At 34.0% G+C, this 24,223-nt stretch overlaps 1 long non-coding RNA gene across 2 annotated transcripts; it reads right to left on the bottom strand.

Moving 5' to 3' along the window:
• Positions 1-452: 452 nt before the first annotated feature.
• Positions 453-23,985, bottom strand: LOC143046290 (uncharacterized). 2 transcript variants are annotated; one of them, XR_012969114.1, is made up of 2 exons: positions 15,327-23,985; positions 453-2,636 (listed from the first exon to the last, which is right to left on the bottom strand). It is a non-coding gene; the product is annotated as an uncharacterized LOC143046290 (long non-coding RNA). The 2 variants fall into 2 exon arrangements; XR_012969115.1 differs by having other exon boundaries at positions 16,117-23,985.
• Between the last annotated feature and the right edge of the window lie 238 nt (positions 23,986-24,223).

Genomic DNA, 24,223 nt, shown 5'->3' with positions numbered 1-24,223 from the left:
TAGTTTTTTAAACTTTTAACAGCTTTCTTTGTTTATGATCATAAGATAGGCTCCAGAAGTAAAAGAAAATAACAAAAAATCCTGTTTATCGATGTAAAAGATCCATACTGATGAAGGATATCTGTTATCCGAAATATTTATAGTTACATTTGTTCAATTCATTGTTATTTTGGTGTTGTACCCTTTTCAATTTAAGACAGTGCAGTTGTTATTTTACAGTGTGTGTTTTTTATGTTGTAATAATACACTACTGTCTCTGGTTTATATGGTGAAGGCTGCAGATTAGACTGGTGGGTTTCCTGTGTGAGTTGCTTTACACTTTCGGGGGCCTGTATAGCATGCTGTTTGATGTGAACCAAGGTTCTGTGTTGAAGGTCGTATTTTTACCTATAAATGTTCAATTTTTAAAAATTGTGACACGGATGGAGAGTTTTCTTATTAGCACTCATACAACGTCTTATTTATATTTATTTAAATTTCTTTATGGAACCTAATATGAATTAACCGTTGGTTCCTTGAACAAACAGAATACACAACCCTCCCACCATTTGTGATTAAAAGGTATAATTAGAAATGTTTCCTTGTTTTCAAAATTCCAATAGGCCGAAACGGCTCAAAAATTGGTTTATTGTTACAATAATAGAAATGTTTCCATAAATTAAAACTAATATAAAAGTAATGAAATGTGGTATAATGATTGTCAATGATACAACTATACAGCACCAAAGTTCAAATGAATGCGGATTTATAACTAGACTTACTGCATTTCCCTGATATTTATATCAAACACGCTTTTTCGAAAACATTGAAGGCTTAAGTACGAACAAACACAACATCCAATGCCATACCGTCTCTATTTTCACCATCTTCATTATTTAACTGAGAATGTTCCACATAACCTCCAATATTTTCAAAAAAATCTCGTAAATTCTTTAATTTTTGGAATGACTTGTTTATAATATTTTGTTTTCCATCCCATGTCCTATATTCAATAGACCAAATATTAACCACTATTTTTCCGGATATGAGTTCGTTTCTTATTGAATCCAAAACAATCAGTTCTGATCCTTCAACGTCCAAAGAAAAATAATCAATATGTTGCACGCCTATCTCATCCATGACTTCTATCATATTAAAACAAGGAACTGAAATTGTTTGATTAGTTTCTACCGTCTTCATCTGGTCATTATCTAATTCGGACGCCATGCCGCCTATTGCTCCGCTCTGGATGAATTCAGTTTGTTTAAAATTATTTGAAATACAAGCACACAGACGCCAAGCTTGCCGTTTTAGCAAATCTATTTGACGACAAAGATCAGGGTTAGCTTCTATTAACAGCCCAGTCCAGTTATGTTTTCGTTCTAACCACAAAGTGTTAGAAAACTCTTCGCCATTGTATGCTCCCATTTCAACAAAAAATCCATTTTTCTTTCGGGAGATTTGATACACAGTTTCATCCTGATGTGCTTGCGAGTAGTGTTTATCAATGTTGTCTGAAGGAAAATACGGATGTGGTTCTTTCAACCTGTAACGGTCAAGATGCCTTGTAAAATTTACATCGATTTTTGTAAAAGCATGCACGCGGTGTTCTCCATAGCCTCGATAATGCTGTTTCCAATTTGTTGTTAGATATGGATACCTTATCTTTCCATACCATCTACCGGCATTAAATTTGATATAATCCATTTCATAACTATATGGAACGCCAATGGTTAACGATCCACCTTTCTTAGTTACACACCATCCCCTGGCAATGGCAATGATATCTCCCCAGGGATTTAGTCCGTCACCATACCTCCCTAAACCGGAATGTTCTATTGAACTAAAAGTAACAACAGCATCAAAACTCCCTAAAGTTTTGTTTAAGTAACTTTTCCGATATTGATCGGGAATCATTGTCTTTATTTTAGGGTGTTTTGAAACAATTTTACCATATTCTAACGTAACAACCTCGCGTGCTCCTGCTTCCAAAGCGCATGCTTCTACCCAGGGCAGTTCTGAGCCTATAACTAAAACTCTACCATTCATAATGCCAGGTGCATGCTTTAAACCGTCTCGTAAAGCATTTGTTTCTGATACTCCATACGTTCCTTTTAACTTGTTGTCTTTTGCCAAAGAAATGTAGTCCTCGATTAGTTGTTCTGTCCACACTGCCAGTTTTGCAGTCTTACCCAAATATTCTTCATCATTGAAATACCATGATGACACCTTTAGTCTGTTGTTCATCGTAAAGTCCATATGTAGATCTTTTGGTATTGTTTTGGGGGCATTAGATAAGCCATGGCCGCGATCTATGTATTCATTTTTGAAGAGCGCTTGACAATCTATTGGAACAGTTATATGATCAAAGTAAGGTCCGGGTATTCCTTTAACATTTGTTTCACAAAGTTTTCCACAATCCATTCCGATAAAAGATACAGCATCTAATGTTTCCTGTAGGGGCTGTGTCTTTGTTTTGGTATCAGCTTTTTCATATATGGATGCTTTCAAAGTGTAATATTCCCGCGCATTTTTACCTTGCATCTTTGATGAGTTTTCATAGATGACTTTATAAATGCACACAAACAGAATGACAAGAACAACTGGTACCATTTTTGTGAATTTTCTGTAGCACAACATTTCTGACAGGTCTTCTTCTGAAATGGACAACAAAATAAAGATGAAGTTTACAAGAAAAGGCCGTTGTATCAGTAAAATCATAGCAGTTATATGTTTGCGCATCTGGCCAGAAAGGTCTGTGTGACTAATTATTACCACCACATGACGTCCGTCCACAATAATGCTAAAATCTACGAATTCAACCAAACTACCATCCTAAAAGAAGGGTGAGCAACCTGAGACATCCAAACTACTTAAGGTTAATGCATTGCCTGTCATTTGGGTCCCAAAGAAAGAATGTATTACTTGTCATGTGTGTCTCTTACACAGAAATGTATTACTTGTCATTTGTGTCCCTTACACAGAGAATGTATTACTTGTCATGTGTATCTCTTACATAGAGAACGTATAACTTGTCATTTGTATCTCTTTAATACACAGAGAATGTATTACTTGTCATTTGTATCACTAGTAGCCAGATTAAAGTCTGAAACGGTCATTTTGGTCTGATCAAGTCTTGATCGACTTAATTTACCGCTAGAGAAAAACGTTAAGACTTTTTAGATTTTAAGACACTGTTCAGATATGTTGTGTTTAGTCCGTTCAATCATGTCAAGTTAATTAAGATGGAAGGCTCTAGCGTTAAATCAAGTCTGTCAAGACTGTTTTGAACAAATTTAGACCAGTCATAAAAAGGAACATTCAAAACTTTCAGATCGGGTTAAGATCCGTTTAGTGTGTCAGAATGATATTAGGAGTTACGCCCCTTTTTATAAATGCTAGAATAAAAAACGTATATTATTTTTAATTATTAAACATAAAGTCGTTCGTTTACCTTTTATTTCTGTTGGTCTTTTTTTAAGGGATTAGAGAATTAATAATATATACATACAGTTTTGTCAGTTTGTTTTGTTGGGGAAATAAATTATTCGCCAATTACTGTTTCTGATTTTATTTATTTTTTTTATTTTCTGGTGTTAATATATGTATTTATCTACTAATTCTTTGAAAAAAGTAATTGCAAATTTCAAACGTATCACTAACAAAAGAGTGACAACAACATCTTATAAATTTCATACGTCCTAATCACGTTTCTGGATTTTACTTCATCAGGAACGATCAACGCAAAATACAAATATTTTATATGTAAGATCATCTATAATATCGTTAATTTTGTTATCCTCTTAATGCCGCATCAGGGAACCATGTCTCCGTTTGAACTTAGCTTCTGAAACTGCTCTTAGGCCGTGAAGTGAGAGTGTTAAAACTATAAATAACATATCATCGGAAAGAGAAGGATGTCGATGGGGTTTTACAGAGAATGATCGGTTATAAATATGAATAATAGAGAAAATGGAACAAAAAAATAAAGAATAGAGAATAATAAGGTGCCTGCATATAAAGAATTGATAATAATAGACAAAAAATAGAAAGAATAGAAAAAACGGCCTAAACATTAAAGAATACAGAAATGAAGGACCCCCCTCCAGATCCTCATAGATTAAAACAATATAACCTAATTTTAAGTTAGGCATCTAGTATATGTCTCAGTACATCTCTTTGTAAATGCGCTTATCCTTTCTTTCATTTGAATAAAAAAACTTATTTAATATAAAATATATATTTATTTGTTTGTTCAGATTGAACTATGATAAATAATTCTTCTTCGTCTTCTTCCTCTAAACTATAAAAGTAACGTATGTATGCGTTAATATTCGGTCTATACAGTCCGGAATGCGGTTCGATAAAATTGCTCCCCTTGTTTATTTTGCTCTCCTGTCAAATCATGTAATTTCGCTACCTCCAATGGTAGACGCTACAACGATGTGTGTCGTCAAAAATGGTACGATTAAAGGAATCAGCTAGGAATTAGACGATCACCATTGGTATAGGTGAGTTGTTTAATAGTTGTTGCTTTGTGATAAATGCATGTTTTGGATTAATTGATAATCAGAAATAGCTGGAAAGGAAAGAAACGTGTTGCTACGTGAACCCGGAAAGGCCGGGACGAATTAAAAAAATAAATCTAGAGACGATCGTTCTGAGTGTGCCACCTACACATTCAAACGTGTACACAATCACAATATTCCCTATCTATGTAATGTGTTTTCATAATTATGTGATATAGAGCAAAAAAAGGTAGCAGTTTTTTGTGTCTTGTTGTTAAGCATATCTAGGGGAGATAATGTTATTTTTCACGGTGTGTTTGATAGGTTTGTTACATTGTAACATTATATAATACACACTCAGAAAGTGGATTAAAATAGCCTCCCACACTAAATTAACTGAATTTCAATTATTCTATTTACCGTAATGCTATTATATAAACTTCGGAGGTTCATATCATTATCACTTATATTCAACGTTTTTATATCGGATTTTTTTTTACTATTGATGTTGAACGGTTCATAGTAAAACAAAATCCGATAAAACCGTTGAATGTAAATGACATGAACCTCAGCAGTGTTATATATTGACCTTTAATATAAGACCGGAGGTTCATATCATTCACATTCAACATTTTTTATCGAATTTTTGTTATTAACTATCAACGGTTCAACATTGGTAGTTACAAAAATACGATAAAAATTAACGGTTCAACATTGATAGTAAAAAACAATCCGATAAACGTGTTGAATCTTAAAGATTTGAAACTCTGAAGCCTTACATTATAGGACTATCGTTTATTAGTTCTTTATCCTAACTAAATGGGTTTTTTTTTGTGGTGTATATTACAAAAAAGGGGGGAGGGGCTTTTAACACCAAAATACCTTAACAATCCTACAATATTTGTTTACAGAATGAGAATTGAATTCCGATCCGTTTGTACGGGGAACATGTGGTTGCAACCCCCTCTTTAATTGCCTGTTCGATTTTTTTTTTTTTTGCAGTGTTGAAAAGGGAGATAGACGGCAGTTTTATCAAGAAGTTATGTACGTTCTGCTATACATTTGACATTCAGTAATTATTATGAAGTACACATGTCGACCAGAGGCATGGAACAGAGAGGAGAGGTTTTAAAGTACCAGATGCTTATCTGAGATTCCAATTTGAACTAAAGAAAGCAATATATAAAGATATGTAGGAGAAATAATCTATATGAATAAAGTTATGTCACAAAAGTAACTTGTTTTTTTTTATGTACAGAATTTGTCAAACGTCTCCATAACAGAAGAGATGTGAATGCATCCTTCATAGTCTTGTAATACTAATGGTAAATTATAATTTATATAATTTCTGAGATGATATAGCAGTGCTATTGGTTTCCCCTTTCTCTTTCTTCAAAGAACTTGATCATCTGAACTCTTTCTTTTTATGCCCCACCTACGATAGTAGAGGGGCATTATGTTTTCTGGTCTGTTGCTCCGTTCGTATGTGCGTCCGTCCGTTTAGGTTAAAGTTTTTGGTCAAGGTAGTTTATGATGAAGCTGAAGTCCAATCAACTTGAAACTTAGTAGGCTTGTTGCTTATGATATGATCTTTCTAATTTATAAGCCAAATTATACTTTTGACCCAAATTTCACGGTCCACTGAACATAGAAAATGAAAGTGGGAGTTTCAGGTTAAAGTTTTTGGTCAAGGTAGTTTTTGGTGAAGCTGAAGTCCAATCAACTTGAAACTTAGTAAACTTGTTGCTTATGATATAATCTTTTTAATATTGAGGCCAAATTATACTTTTGACCCCAATTTCACGGTCCACTTAACATAGAAAATGAAAGTGGGAGTTTCAGGTTAAAGTTTTTGGTCAAGGTAGTTTTTGATAAAATTGAAGTCCAATCAACTTGAAACTTAGTACATATGTTCCCTATAGTATAATCTTTCTAATTTTAATACCAAATTAGATTATTACCCAATTTCACGGTCCATGGAACATGGAAAAGGATAGTGCGAGTGGGGCATCCGTGTACTTTGGACACATTCTTGTTTTTTTTTTTTTTTTGAAATTGGAGCCCTGTTCAAGAACAGTTAAAAGAGCATATGCTTAATTTTCGTTATCTTTTAGAATCTTCTTTTTTTTTTTTTTTTTTTAAATAAAACAGGTTGTAAATTCTACATAAAATGCCAGTCAACCGCAAATGTTAACACCCAAAAAAGGTCTTTAGTATATTCATTTTTCAACTTACAAAATATGCCAAAGGTTTAAGCATCCCAAACATTACTCTTGTACAAAACTGTAACAGATTATCAATGACTGTCTAGTAAGTACAATGTTAACCCAAGTCGCTGCTCTTTTAAGCACCGTCTTAGCAACGACTTGGTTGATTGTAAGAGTTCGGTGCAGAGACTGAAGACTTGAGACAATAACATGGAGATAAGTATGTATAAGAACATCGTTTTCAAGAATATAGGCCTGGGGAGGGGGGTGCACCGGTGTACTTCTATAGTACTTGACTTGTAATAGTGAGCAATATGAGAAAATAGAGTGAGCCACCGTATACGGTAAAAATTAATATAAGGGAAATTTGATATTCTTGAATCTGTTTCTGAGTTGTGAAGAACTAAGTTGAACATACAACTAACAGTGGGACGGTTATTCAAGTAAAGTACTATAATACAATCGAGTCTTAATGTGATAAACTATAATAAAATTGAGTCTAATGTAAAACGGTTAAATAAGTAAAGACTCTTAATGTCTTGCAAATTTTCGACTGTAGGTAAACTAATAAGAAAAGAAAAAGATATAAATAGTAAATTCAAATCGACTCGTATGAAAAATATTGGCGAACAAAAAAAGTATCACATTATGTCGCCGGACAATTGCAAGATGCTATAAGATAGACTAAAAATGTATCGAAAATATAGCACAAAAGAAATCATGAAATAACTCGGTGCAATCCCAATTTTAGATGCAAACACATCAAAAGAAAAACAAAATCACACCATATCTCCACATGACACAAAACAAAAAACCAACTGCAATCAACAAATAAGACGCAAAGACAAAAAAATCCATTCGCGGGCAACTACCGACTTATTATACTGTATGATCGAACACAAACATAGATCCCGCTAACATGTTTAACCCCGCCACATTATTTATGTATGTGACTGTCCCAAGTCAGGAGCCTGTTATTCAGTGGTTGTTGTTTGTTTATGTGTTACATATTTGTTTTTCGTTCATTTTTTTTATATAAATAAGGCCGTTAGTTTTCTCGTTTGAATTGTTTTACTTTGTTTTATCAGGGCCTTTCAAAGCTGACGATGCGGTATGGGCTTTGCTCATTGTTGAAGCCGTACGGTGAATATGACACCAAAGAAATAAGACGCAAACTAAATTACAAGAAATTGCAAGATAAATAAATGACGTATAAAAAATAATTCCAAACGACAATTGGTTAACACAAACAAAAGGAATACATTGATATAAATATCTGCTACCCCAAAAACTCAACTTCACAATGGTCAACCAATCCGGGTTACTGTTTATAACTAAGGTGTAACAAAATGTGTAACAAAACTTTTTTAAATAATACAGAAATTATGACTGTCGGTGTAACTGTAATTGTTAAAGAAAAAAACATGTCAAACATGCAAATATTATTTAAAAAAATTAGTTTTAATTACTTAAATGTCATGTGATGTTACATATATAGGACGGGTGTGTTCGATTCGTAAATTAATTAACAAAACCCCGTCATATAACATCCAACTTTGAAATTGCGTCCAAATGTCAAATTTAGGTGTGCCACTTTGGGAATGGTCTTAAACGATTGGCAATTCATTTCTCAATTTTTGTAATTTTCCCCAGATTTTTTCTATGACCAGCAAAAAAAAGTAGCAGTTTATAAGGAGACCCCCTAAATGACGTAACATCTTAACTTATGGTGGTTTTAAAAACGATTGTTTGCAAGTTGCATTGTCAACAATTGTACAATATGAAAATTAAACAACGTGAATGCAAATATTTATAATGACTTTACAGAAAGTAACTTTTGTGACATCTTGACAACCGTATACAAAGTTCATTTCACTTTTCTACCTTCTAAACACAAGAGGTCGAATTCTTTTGTTCTATTTAAACCGCATATCGGACTGTATAAAGATTAAGTTCGATGATACGTGCCAATAATCTAAAGGTAACAAAATCAACGATCCATAAAATAACGTGGCAATTACAATGGCTATTTCACGGTTATATCATACGTTCACCCGTCATGGTATCATACATGCGTACTTCCGTATGTGTAGTATAAGGTTCTAAATCATTTGTTGATAGCTTCTTTCTAACACTATCACCGTGTAGAACACCACTTGCGGGGTGTCGGCTATGTTTGACATGGGGTGGCAATTTTGAAGCGACGAAAAAGTAAGAAGGTAACTTCAAGCATCAAAATTTCTTATTTCTAGAACTCTCAGTACCATATAATGTATTGCACGGAAGGAACCGCAACATAATCTATTTCCTGAAAGCAGAAGCAGTCGTTTTCAGTGCTCAGTTTTCTCAAACACCTCGCCCTAGTTTTCCGTGTTACAGATTTTGAGGCTTTATATGCAAATTTCTGAATGGACCGTTTTCGATTTTGTATAATAGAAGTAGGTGAACTATACAACAGACATATATATGAAGAAGAAAAAAAAAGAGGAGGTACACGTATGAGTGCCAAATACGATATATTTCCACGCAAGGCACAATCTTTTAAGTAAGAAGTCATAATTTAAAAGCTGAAAAGTAAGCTATAAAGGGACCACAATTTCCTAGAGTAAACAATTCAAACCAAATCAGAAGAAAAATATCTAATAAATAAAAGAAATATAATAGATTTAGATCCAACGCTGCAATTTTCGCTAAACATATTAGAGTTCACGTCCTTGTCGCGCATACACATATTAACATCTGTATGATTTTATGGGGGTTGACAATTGTCCGAGTCCTTTAAATTTTATAAAAAAAATCCAATATCTCCATCAGAACGAAAAACAAAACGAACTCTTCAAAGACGAAAACAAAATGAAACTACAACTGCTTGCTTCATGACCTTCAGAACAAAGTGAACAGTTTAAAAAAAAAAGTCCAATATACTAAAATATGTTTAAATCAATACTTATAGATTTTGTTAACATTGTCAGAAAAGAATTTAAAAAAAGCCTAGAGCAGTTTTGATGGAATATGATGGATGATATAGCTTCATGCATGTTCTGTACCGGTCAAATAGTTAAAATGAAAATATTACTCAGTATTCTACAGTTAATATCTTATTAAGAAAAACGATCTTTCAGAAAGATGTTTGTATACAAAATAAGGAGATGTGGTATGATTGCCAATTGTACAACTTTCAACTCAAGTTCAAATGAAATAAATTATACGTTGTTGTTTCCTATAGAGAAATAAATAATCGATTTAAATTATATTTCACATCATAAAAAAGGTACAATATCATAAAATCAATTTTGTGAAAAACGATGAAATTTTAGTGACCCCAATATAAGTTTGAACCACTCTAAATCTTTCCAGTTTTTACGAGCACAAAATTCAAGGATCCCTTTTTTTTTTAACTGTCAGTTGCTGCCCTCGTAAATATTAGCACCGACGGTTAGCTTTTCACTAGTAAGTTTGTCTTAAATGTAATTGACTTTGTGTTAAAACTGTCGTTTCGTTGCTGTCTTGCGGACGAATACCCGAAATCTCCGTGTCATCATCAATCATATACTTCATATCACAAACTATAAAGATGGATACACAAAGAAAATGAAAATCTTAAGCCTCGGTCACACCTTATATAATTACCGGATAGCACGAACGGACGACTAACGGATGAACATAAAAGTTGTCCGTTGACAAAATTGTTATCCGTTGGGAGTCCGTTGATGTACTGACCGAATAAAACGGACGTGTAACGAATGACTAACGGACACACACCTGATATGCAACGTACGAGAAACGGAAACGTACCGGACAGAACGGATGTCGAACGTACACCCAACGGACGAGAACCGCATAAAACGGACACCTAATGGAAGCGTACAGTATAAAACGGATGAACAAGATATACGGAAAATTTAAAGACGACAATAATGATACATGTTAATCGCATATATATTCAAAATGTTTCTGTGTACATGTAAATGGTTTTGGTTTGTTCTTCAAAATGCCACCAAACGGCAGTGTCTGGCCTGAATAAGAGCTGCTTGATTGTGAGGACGTGCCCTTACTCTAAGACCCGATTATGAATAATAAGAATTCATGAACCTTAAGACGTCTGACATACCAATAACTGTCATTTCTGACGCGAAATTTTCAATCGGCATTTATCCGTTTCAGATCCGTTCATCATCCGTTTTAAAAAAAAATGGAAACGAAACGGACGAGTACCGTACAAAACGGACGCCTAACGGACGTTCAACGGACATTTTATCCGTTGGACGTCCGTTTAAAGTTTTGAACATGCTCAAAATTGTCAACCGGACGAGAACGGACGTCTAACGGACATAAACGGATTGAAAAAAAGTTATCCGTAAGACGTCCGTTCGAGCTACCCGGTAAGGTGTGACCAAGGCTTAAGCGATATTGATAATACCGCAAAGCATGAAAAAATGTGTTGTATTTCAGTAAATAACACGTGTTTTCGTTTGATTGTAAACATGTTGTATCCCATCATGCATTGTTTCTTGTTAAGTGGATTGATAAAAAAAAAGAGGCCAAATAAATTACGTCACACGTAAAATTTAATACACTATAACAAATGCGCGGACATACGTATTCTAATTCATGCCTATCCCTAAAAGGTAGTGTTCTCGACCTGTTCAACTATATTATTACTTCAAATAACAAACGTGTGCATAAATATGAGCAAGAGACAAAATTCTTATTATACCGATGCAAATCTACAGACTCTCCTGGGTGACGTGGAAAAGTGTAAAACTTTGCTTTTTGGAAAATTGTCATATATTGCAACCAATAACATACAAATTATCTGTCAGAAATATTAAAGAATTGAATAACTCAAGGATTTGTATAGTAAATCCTTGATGTACCCTATAATCTGTATTGCTTTTGGAAGACGTTTTATATTATTGAAGTTTTTATTTTTTTGGCGCAAATAAACGATTGGATTTTTTTCAAAATTAGTGCATATATGCAATGCATCCCCTCTTTGAAGTCCTCAAAAATATAAAATTCACCTGTATTGGTATGTCTGGTGTATGTATATCACACGTTCCATCTACAATAAACGGAAATGACACAGCCGGTAGCCTGGCATCCGGCCCAATCTAGCTGCGCGTCGCAACTGACAAGATTAGCCAGGACCCCAGGCTATACAGCCGGGTATTGTAAAGCTTTTTAGGAACTTTTAATGTCAAATTCATATCCCTGGGCGACGAAATTATCGGTTTGTAAAAAACACCGTGTGTAAACCGGTACGTCTAAACACCGCTCAGGACCTCCTGAATGCACTCAGGACATACAATTTGAAAGTGCACTCAGGACATGAAATATATGTTTAAGTGAGTGGTGAAGGTATGCATTTGATAGATGATTAAATTCTTCATCTAATAATATTTGTTTTGATAAAAATTTAATCATCTCAATATTTTAAGGAGTTATTGCAGTTTTCATCGGCACGCGCCGTTTTTGTGAAATATGTCAGGCATGACCGAGGATTATATTGAATACCAATTATCATGTTGATTATGGCGTTTGATCTTTAATAATTAGAAGTGATTAGTGATTGTACTAACATCACACAAGTAAGCTTGGCAAACAAACAAAATCAAGATGTCTTTTGAAAAATAAAGAAAAATGAAGATATATTGTTTTAGAAAAAAAAACGTTAAATAAACGTTTTTCTTTTTATTTGTAATAATTGAGGCCAGTCGAGAAATATGAGAAATCTAAATATATAGTTGGTTAATTTTCATTCAAGTCATTTCATGTCATTAACTTAATCAGGGATTTGACGTATAGTAAGTCTTACTATACAAGGTGTGGTCACGTTTCTCCAACATTTGGTAATAAGACTAAAACAACATTATGGATTATGGGGTCCTCTTAAGGACTGGGTCTTGATATCTACCTGTAATTCACCTGTTCTTGGCCAAAATATTGTTAAAAAGGTATATAATTTTTAAAGATATTGGAGACTATTAAAAAATGTATATATGATATATACATTTTTTAATAGTCTCCCAAAATTGTAAAAGTCCATATAGTCTAACACAGTGATGTAATTTTTTATTTTATATAAAAAAAGATGTGCATGGTATGATAGACAATAAGACAACTCTCTACAAGAGACCAAATGAAACAGAAGTTAACAATTACAATGTATACATAAAAAAAAGAAGATGTGGTATGATTGCCAATGAGACAACTATTCACAAGAGACCAAATGACACAGACATTAACAAATATAGATCACCGTACGGCCTTCAACAATGAGCATAGTCATACCGCATAGTCAGCTTTAAAAGGACCCGAGAAAATAAATGTTTAACAATTCAAACGAGAAAACTAACGGCCTAATTTATGTACAATATAATGAACGAAAAACGAATATATAACACAGCAACGACAACCACCGAATTACAGGCTCCAACACTCCCCCTTATCTTGAGACATTGGTGCAACAGAACAATAAAAGAACTATACAAAAACATACATAAACAAGCAACAAATAATCTAAGACTAAATTATCAATCATTACACATCCAGTATCCGTTACCGTACTTTTTTGTTCTCTATTTTTCATAATAATTTATTATAGATTACAATGTTGCGATCTTGAATAAAAATTAACATTTTATATTTTGAGAGCTATTAAGAATTTATATATCTTGAGTCATTAATCTTATATAAAAGTACAAAACGCAGCTTATTATCACCGAAACAGTTTATTCAAAATTCTTAGTCAACTTGGATTAATTATCCAAAGCTTAAGTAACAAATCGAAAATACTAGTAGTGCACAATATTCACCAAGCCAGTTCCCACAGTTAAACACTATATAGATCACGACGCGACGTGATGTACCCATTTTGTATCAGCTCCGTTTTCGTGGAAAAAGTGGATAGATATACGACTTACTATTTCATCTACTAAGACAGTATACCACGAAAACTGGCTTCGGCTCTAGTGATATACAGACAGAACGACTAGGTAGATATATGGTTCTTCGCACTAGAAGACAATCGCTTTTAGTGACTTTTTACATAAATAAAACTTGGCTGTTTTGCATCGGTTTAAATTTTAACATCTACATGTAACACAAATACAAAAATATATCAAGTAATAGAATAAATTACTAAAATGAGGTACAGTCAGTGAACATTTCGATTTTTCATGTTACTTTTAATAAAAAAAAAATCTTTTAAATAAAATAATTTCGAGATTATTTCTTCATAATGTTTTATGAAATTTTCCGTTTGATTAGAATTTCCCTTGTTTATTTAAGGATTTTTTTGTTGAATAACCTTTTTAATTTTGTAAATCAAATACGGCGGATGAAAATAATTACGTAACCGTTTCTAGTTATACTCGACCAAAAATATATGGTTTGTTAATGTTTTAATATAAATATTTTTTAACAATATCCAATTTTACAATATTTCAGTTAAGACCTGATATAGGTGAATTACAGGTAATTATCACGATGCCAGTCCTTATGAGGACCCCCTAATCCCTTATGTTGTTTTAGTCTAATTATCAAATGTTGGAGAAACGTGACCACACCCTATACAAATCCTTCAAGTTGACTTAATATATTATTTTCTTTGTATAGATTTTCGTATTTTATTAAAATTTATTCTTAGTTCAAAAAATAAGAAGATTAATTATTTCGTGTTTTCCTATCACTAGATATATTACAATAGACCTTTTAAAATTGCATTGTTCCATAGTAAAAAATAGAATCGGTGAAACACCATCTATAATTTATTATCAAGCTAACAGTTAATCTAATCACTCACTAAAAATAGCGTTGAATTAAAACAAAAATATTGGTATCATTGCGTTCTAATTCTTATTTTTATAATCGTGTGTGTGTGTATTTTGTTCTATTTCCTTGTCTTTGAGATTCATTCAAATCATTAACACTTTTTGACCAATAAGAGGCTGTGTATGTTTAATCAAGGAGGTTATACCAATCAAAAATTCAATTAGGTAGATTTATTCCCCTATTGAAATTTGTTCTTGTCCAGTAATAAAGGAGTAGGTCCGGTAAGACCCTTTTTGGCCCCAAAATATAACAGTTTTACAAAATTGTTAAAATGTAAACTTTTAGATATTTATTGGACAGTTGAATTCTTCTGCTACATAAATATGGGCTGTTTTTGACAATACAATGCACATATTTCGGGTTGTAGCACCATTAAGTCATGCTAAATTACTGAAATCTTCAAAATTCTATCATTTTAGTTAAATTTTAGACGGTTTCCTTGTAAAACGAAAGTGGCCGCATTCGTGTTCATCCTTAATATTGAAATGTAAGTTGTATTTTATGATAATACATAACATATATATAACCCCGTGAATTTACGGCATCAGTCCGTGAACTTCGGCACGGGTTACATTAAAGTCTGTAGGTCTATAATCGGCACTATGGCTGCTTTAAACGCAAGACCGTATAAAAATATATACAAATTTATTAACACAAGTTTACAGTTCGAAAGCTAGGGGAAGACTGCCCCAGCAACAGTTTACAAAACATAAATTAATTCAAAGATAAGGGTATTAAAACATTATAAAAGGTTGACGAATATAAATATACTTGTCCAATGTTAGCACATACTTACAACTTCTCGTCCAATCAAATAATTAATTGCTTGAATTTGCCTTCTAATTTTCATAGTACATACTTTTTCCGTGTACTAAGTAACTACGCACGAATGACCACAAGGGTTAGATTTCATTGTATCGTAATCAAGATATTAGAACAAAAATTGCTACTGGCTATTTTGAAATAAATTCTGTGTTCCAAATTTAACTAAATAGTTTGTATTTATTTTTGAAACAGATTTTTAACATCCTACTAATCAATCTTTTGATCTATTTTTTTTTACATTAAAAGTTCATTAAAATAAAGAGTAACAATTATGGTTCTTTATACCTTGATTAAAGTACAACTCCATCTAAAATTTGTAATCCTTTATCTTCCATTCAATTACTTTGTACACAAAAAGAGTCAACCATGAATCTTTTGAAGGGAAATAATTAATAAAGCAATTTGATATATTTCGTCATTAATTGGTCGAATATTGGTTGCCTAATGTCCAGTGACAAATATTTCATGCATGTAAACTATCTACTAGACTACCTATGGGTACATACCAGGGGCAGACCCAGCCATTTTTAAAAGGTGTTTCAACCAAGATATGGGAGGGGGATCCAACTGTTTGTACTCATTCAAAAGCATTTTCAATATAGTTTTAGTTTTTATATGAAATTAAAAAATGTTTTCAAGAATGTAAAGCTTTCACTGCAATTTAAAAATTGTCTGCTTTTGGTCAATTTATTTTGTCATCTTACCATGTAAATAAGTACATGTATAGTAAAACACCGCTTTATATCAATAAACATACTTACACCAGCAGCTACCTCCTTTTCATTCTAAAGTCAAGGGCCTTTTGAAATCGAATATTTTACAATGATAGTTTAGTGAGTAGATTTACAAAACTATGTAAATGAGCTACATCTGGTCAGCCAAAACATGTCTATAGACTAATTACAGGATTACTCAAGTTGTAAATATGTGCTAAATTGGATAATGTATAGAAAGGTATATAATATGAAACTAAGAGATCGGGGGCAAGCCCCTCGCTCTAAGTTTCATATTATATACCTTTCTATACATTAACCGACACTTATGTAATAATAATAGGATTATTGTCCTCCGGCTAAACTTTATAAAATAGCGATAATTGCTTTTGTAGTTCAAGTGTTAGATACATGTATTATCTCTCACACTCTTGACAGCCATCGGATTAAGTTGTAAAATAATAAATCTATAATTAATCTCTTTGGGTATTTGAAATAAAGAAACATTATATTTAAGAATAAAGAAACATTTAATACAAGAAATATTCAACTTAAAACTAAAATGAGAAATAATCAATTTAAAACGAGAGTTCATATAAATAATCAATTCAAAACGAGAGTTCATATAAATATTCAATTCAAAACGAGAGTTCCTATAAAGCACTTTGAAAATTATAGTAAAAGTTCCCAATGTCACTTTTCTTCCGGTTATATTCTCCACTGCTTCCCCGAAGTGCTCGTCCCGAGCACAAATTGCTACATTTCGTATTTGGGTTTTTAACGTTTTTTCATCTATGGGTGTTCGTCTTGGGTAAATCGTCTTTGGGTAATACGTCTTTGGGTAATTCGTCTATGGGTAATTCATCTATGGGTAATTCGTCTCTCTGGTTGTTGAAAGTGTGTACACACTGAAAACATCACGAACATAGAAAATGCACATATTGGACCTCTTAATAGATATATATATAGGGGGTATGTGGAGGGGGATAAACATAAACATACTAGATATTCAGAGGAGAGGGACTACTGACATACATATACTAATACTCTGAGGAGGGGGACTACTGACATAAGTATACTATACTCTGAGGAGGGGGACTACTGACATAAGTATACTATACTCTGAGGAGGGGGACTACTGACATAAGTATACTATACTCTGAGGAGGGGGACTAACACAAATACATACATTCTGAGGAGGGGTACTTACATAAATATACTGCATTGCTCTGACATAAATATACTAAAACACTCTGAGTAGGGGGACTCCTGACATAAGTATACTAAAACACTCGGAGTAGGGGAACTCCTGACATAAATATTCTAAAACACGATGAGGAGGGGGGATTAACACAAATATACTAAAAATATTCAGTTTCACTTGACAAATCGAAAAAAAAAACATGACTCTATAATATGTATAGATATATAAATAACAAAGAAGTCGCTTTTATCATAATCATAAAAGTAGGACGAAGTATCCGAGTATTCAATAAATTACAGAAAAAAAGGGGGGGGGGGGGCAATAATGATCATTTACCCGTTTAGGATTCTAATAAACTACACTAGACTGTCTGGAAGATTTTCGAAAATACTATCAAGAATTTAAACAGATTATCAGATTATCAGTGGTTATATTTCTACCTTGTAAGCAGGTTTTGATCAAACATAATAATGCATTTTTCTGACATGTAGTATACAGGTCGTCACTTCTGTACACCCAATGGAAACAAGAACACAAGATAGGTGACGAGTCCATCTTGCACTCTTGTTTCGAACGAAAATTGTATTCTAAAATGATTTTGTTATTCCACTGATAATCTATGTATTCACCCGGAAGCTCATACGTGTAAATTCAACTACCCTATATAGCATGGTGCGTGAAATGACACAAAACAATAACGACAACTAAACAATAATTGTGGTTATTTGGTATACTATAGTCAGTGATCTTTGTTCAAAGTTACAACCTTCACTTGTGTAAAACACTAGGTTCTATGCTACAACAAAGATACACAGACTTTAGCTCAATTTATTGCTTAATTTCTTAATGTCAGTGGCAAATATCTCAGAAAAGAAATGAATATTCATAGTAGAATAATGAAGTGTTCTTAATAAAAATGATTCTAAATGTGAAAATGACAAACAAAAATAGACTTTTCTCATTGAGTTGATTATTTAGACTCGATAAAAACCGTGCTCTGTAGAAAAAAACACTTGGCCTACATGTAGTTTATTTTAAAAGTTATCCATGTCGTTTTCGCTTATTTTTACTTTGACTCTGAGCATGAAAGTGTTGGATTAAATTATTGGGTAAGTTGTTTGATGGTTCCCATGTATTTTGTGAACTACTATAACCTTGCCATTTAATAAGGTACTGCTTAATGTTGCCTCGTTTTCTACACTTAAGTATTCTTTCGACATCATATATGTCCTGTTGAGGGTTTGGATTTTGTGACGGTTGCTTATCTTTGTGTAATTGTGTTTGATCATTTTGATTGTTTTTCCCTACTTGATTTTGTGTATGATTGATTATTGTGTCATTGACCCTGTCAAGGATTTCAGGCATGTCCATGAGTTCCTCTGGGTTTAGGTCGTTATCTTCATTAACTTCATTGGGTGGGTTCGTGGGGCGATTCTTGGGGTCGAGATACTTCTTCAATCGATTAGCGTGCACTGGAGCCTTCAATATTTTATTGTCAGAAGCTTTGCGCAAACGGTAAGTGTATTCGCCTATGTGTTCCGCAATGTAATATGGTCCCGTCCATTTTCGTTGGAGTTTGGGCGACAACCCAACTGGAGTCCGTGTACAATAAAGCCATACTTTGTCTAATATGAAAAACGTGGGTTCCTCTACGTTTTTGTCGTGTTGAGTTTTGTACTTTTGTTGTGCAGCTTCAATATTCGTCTTCGCAATTTTTCTGGCAAGGGTTAGATTATCGACAATCAATTTTAGGGCTGACTCTGCATCTTTGCTCAATCCTTTTGTAGATTCTGGAATCAGAGCAATATCTATAGGATTTCTAGGCTCTCTTCCAAAGACCAAATAATATGGACTATATTGTGTGGACTCAGTTTGTATTGTGTTTCTGAAAGACATCATGACGCCTTGTAAATAGTCGGGCCATGTTGACTGGTTGTCATGACAATACATTCGCAGAGATGTTGCTAATGTACGATTCTGTCGTTCGGTTGCTGCATTGCATTCTGGGTGATAGGATGACGTATTGAGCTTGGTGATCTGGAAAATTTTGCAGATTTCTTTCACGAGGTTTGAAGTGAAATTTTTCATTAAATCTGTAAGAATTTGTCTACAAGGACCATATCGACATATAATTTCGTTGTACAAGATTCTTGCAGTTTCTACGGCTCCTCCTGTTTTAAGTGGAAAGGCTTCACACCATTTAGAGAACGGACATACTACTAGTAAGATTTGGTTGAATCCACCTGCTGACTGTGGTAAATTGCAAAGAATGTCCATGTGTATTCTTTCAAATACTCCAGTTGCCGGAAGCGGCTGTAAGGGTGCTCTTTTAGAGTGTGGATTAGTCTTGCCTTGTTGACATTCAATACAGGTTTTCACATAATCTTCAATGTCCGAGTACATTCTCTTCCAGTAATACTTCATTCGGATGTTGTGGTAAGTTCTGTCAATACCGGGATGCGCTGCAATAATTGCATCATGGTACGATAAAAGTACGTCGTTATGCAATGACTTCGGTACAACTAATTGTTTGATGACCCTATCTGATAAGTGTCCTTTCCCTCTTGGATAGTAATGGTGAAACAGTATACCAGAAGAAACAACGTAGTGGTTTGACTCTCGGACTATAACGTCAGCTTTCTTTTTGTCTTGGGGTAACGTGTTTTGTTCAATGTATTGTAGCATTTGTCCTGCTTCTTCGTCTTCATTTTGAGCTGCTTGGATTTTACCCTGGGTAAGGTTTGTGGTTTCGATCATCATGAGTAATGGATCTGCATTACGATATTGATTATCTGCTTCAGTGACTGCCTTAATTGCTGATACTGATTCATGTTTTGATTCGTCTGAGTGTTCTGACTGGACTGGCTGGATGACTGAACGTTGTTGATTGGTTTCTTTTCTGGATTGATCGGTTGCTGTAAATGTAACCTCGATTTCGTCTATACTGAGTCGACGCTGACGCTGGTTTTCTGGGTGCTGAATTCTGGAGAGGAAATCTGCGCATACGTTATCCTTTCCGGATTGGTAGTGAACCTCAAAATTGTACGTCTGGAGATACATGGACCATCTAGCTAAACGTCCGGTGCTCTCTTTAATGCGATGAAGATATTGCAAAGCTATATGGTCAGTATAAACATGAAATTTGTTGTTTGCCAAATAAACGTGGAACTGTTTGATAGCTACAACTAGTGCAAGGCATTCTCTATCTTTGACGTCCCATCTTTGTTCTGGTTTTCGTAGCATACGTCCGCCATACGCAATAACTCGGAGTTTCTTGTCTTTGTCATGTTGACCTAGAACATATCCTATTGCAGTACCACTTGCGTCAGTATGTAAAATAAACTCTTTATTGAAGTCCGGAAATACTAGAATAGGAGCTGAAGTGAGTTTTGTCTTGAGCGTTTCGAGCGATCGTTGACATTCGTCTGTCCAATGAAATTGTTGATCTTTATGTAGTAGTTGATTGAGCGGAGACGTAATTTTGGAGTAGTTGTGAATGAACTTCCTGTAATAATTACATAGTCCAAGGAACATACGTACTTCTTTGACATTTTTCGGCGCTGCAAAGGAATGTACAGATGCTGTTTTCTCTGGATCTACTGCTATGCCTTCTTTGGTTATAATGTGGCCTAAATATTGCACTTCTTTACAAGCAAACTGACACTTTGACGGCTTCAATTTGAGATTGGCTTCGATTAGTTTATCAAACAGAGCTGCCAAGTGACAAAGGTGTTCTTCAAAGTTCTTACTGTAAATTAGAATGTCGTCCACATAAACTAATGCGCTTTTCCAGTTGAGATCCCGGATTACTTCATTCATTATCATGTTGAAGGTTGCAGGTGAGTTTGCTAGGCCATAAGGAAGTCGGTTGAACTCGTACTGACCTCGATGCGTCATAAAAGCAGTCTTCTCTTTGGATTGTTCATCAAGTTCCAGCTGCCAGAAGCCCTGTCTCATATCACACACGCTATATGTCTATGCATGCTTTTCTCCAAGTGTATCTAGGACATCTGAAAGATTCGGGAGCGATTGTGTATAGATTTTCGTCAGACGGTTTAGTTTGCGATAGTCCACACACACTCTCTTCTCGCCATTGGGCTTAGCTACTAGCAAGATGGGGCTGCTCCATGGTGACATACTTTTCCGAATAATACCTTGTTCCTCCATTTCGTCCAAATGTGTATTTATTTCTTCCTTTGTTTTAGGGGTAGTCCTGTACGGAAATTGTCTGACTGGATTTGCGTCGCCTGTATCAATGATGTGTTTGCCTATTTTGGTACAGCCTAATTCGGTTACGTCTTTAGCAAAAGCTTGCCTATATTGCCCTAACAGAGTCAATAACTGATATTTTTGTGTTTCGGTTAAATCGGATTTTGAAAGATCAATATCCATCTCGGTAGCAATTTTGATATAATTATTATTTGAATTTGAAGCTTCGCCAGTTCTGATACTATCTATAAACTCAAAATTTTCTTTTAATTCTCCAAAAATTTTATCATCTTGAATTTTAATAAAATTTCCAACTATAGTATTTTTTTTCAATGTAATAACAGCATTTGTAGGATTTAAGATTTCAAATACCGAAGTGTTGTTATGTGTTTGTATTAAGCACCGTGCTCCCATAATATTGTGTTTGCCAGCAAGTGAAAAATTTGGTTCAATCACTCCTGATGTGTTTTTGCTAAAATTTTCTATTTTTACAGGAAAAATAACTCTTTGTCTTGGTTGAAATGTAACATCAGATAGTACACGAACAAAATTGTGGTTGTGATCCCGATCTTGGCCCTGACTTAAAGAAACTTCTGTCATTCCATTTTGTAATGATAAAACTTGTTTGGGGAAACTTATCTCAGCTTTTTGATCATGCATGAAGTCTCGGCCTAAAATAAGTGGCATATTGACATCATCCAAAATATAAAAATCGTGAAATAAAGTAAGCTTTCCTATTTCAACGGGCAGTGTAACTTTGCCTAGCACTCTGATAAAATTGTCATTTACACCACGTACACCTAACAAATCTGATTTATCTACAGGGTAAGGTTTGTCTACTTGCAATGACTTATAAGTATTTGTATTTATGACCGATACTGCTGCACCGGTATCGACAAGAGTATGTATAACCGAGGAACCTATTCTAACATTTATTTTACAATCGGCTCTTGAACAGCCTGTATTTGCAAAAAGATTAACAATATTCTGATTAGGGGGATTATTTCTAGAATTCATAAACCTGCTTTTGATTGAATTATGGGATAGGTTGGACTTAGCACTACTTTGATAAAAATTGAATTTGTTTCTCTGAAGCCTTTTATTTGGGGGGCGTTTCTGTTGTCTATAAACATGATTAAGTACATTGACAGGGGGGACATAAAATTGTGCATTCTCAAAATGTTCGTAACTATGACAGTATGTATCACACTTACCATCACTTCTGGGTTGGATCTGTGGTGTAGGATTGTCCTCTATAGCACTGGTGACTGGTTCTGGTTTCGATACTAGCTGCATGGTGATGTCTGCTAGCAAAGCAGCATCTATGGCCTCACTTACGGAAAAGTTTTGTTTAAGACCGGTTGCGGTGACAAACGGAACAACAAACTCTGGTCTAAGTCCACGAAGAATAAATTGTTCCATCATTAATGTTTGACCAGCTAGAAAACAGAGTCTCTCGATTCTGGATATAAACTGCGAAACAGTTTCGTATTGTTTTTGTTTTAAATCGGCTGCATCTTTCCACAATCCCACTTTTTCTATACTCTTTCTCCCAAAGCGCTCCGTGAATTTTCTGAACAATGTCTGCTTGTTGTTTCTGTCTTCATTGTCTAATAACATGTACCATGCTAAAACGTAATCGTCAATAAAGCATGTAAACGCTCTTGTGGCTTGCACGTCATCCCACTTTGAAAATTCGCACATAAGTTCATAACGCTGTATCCACGTATCTGCATTTTCTGTTTCGAACGCGTTAAATTTTTCCAACTTTGGTAACTCCATTTCTTCATATAAACTGGGACTAGTTCATAAGTAATCACTCGCTTGGCTGCTTAAGGTTACGGTAATCGAGGAATCCTCCCCAATTATAACCCCGTGAATTTACGGCATCAGTCCGTGAACTTCGGCACGGGTTACATTAAAGTCTGTAGGTCTATAATCGGCACTATGGCTGCTTTAAACGCAAGACCGTATAAAAATATATACAAATTTATTAACACAAGTTTACAGTTCGAAAGCTAGGGGAAGACTGCCCCAGCAACAGTTTACAAAACATAAATTAATTCAAAGATAAGGGTATTAAAACATTATAAAAGGTTGACAAATATAAATATACTTGTCCAATGTTATGTAATAATAATAGGATTATTGTCCTCCGGCTAAACTTTATAAAATAGCGATAATTGCTTTTGTAGTTCAAGTGTTAGATACATGTATTATCTCTCACACTATTGACAGCCATCGGATTAAGTTGTAAAATAGTAAATCTATAATTAATCTCTTTGGGTATTTGAAATAAAGAAACATTATATTTAAGAATAAAGAAACATTTAAAACAAGAAATATTCAACTTAAAACTAAAATGAGAAATAATCAATTTAAAACGAGAGTTCATATAAATAATCAATTCAAAACGAGAGTTCATATAAATATTCAATTCAAAACGAGAGTTCCTATAAAGCACTTTGAAAATTATAGTAAAAGTTCCCAATGTCACTTTTCTTCCGGTTATACATATATAAAGGTTGTGGATGAACACGGATGCGGCCACTTTCATTTTTGACAAAAATCATCTGAAAAGTGACGTTTTTTGGCATATTTGAGAGATTTTTCATATTTGAGCTTGAATCGGATCGTTTTTAATGACTAAATCAGTTAAAATCTTTCACTTATACTTATTAAATCAAGTGAAATAGACACTTAAGTCTTTTAAAAGTGGTCAAAATCTTTCGTCAGATGAAA

Source organism: Mytilus galloprovincialis, chromosome 9, assembly GCF_965363235.1.
Source record: "Mytilus galloprovincialis chromosome 9, xbMytGall1.hap1.1, whole genome shotgun sequence".
In the NCBI taxonomy this organism is placed as follows: Eukaryota; Metazoa; Mollusca; class Bivalvia; order Mytilida; family Mytilidae; genus Mytilus; species Mytilus galloprovincialis.
The sequence above is the reverse complement of the archived record's forward strand: the minus strand, read 5'-3'. Positions and strand labels throughout refer to the sequence as shown.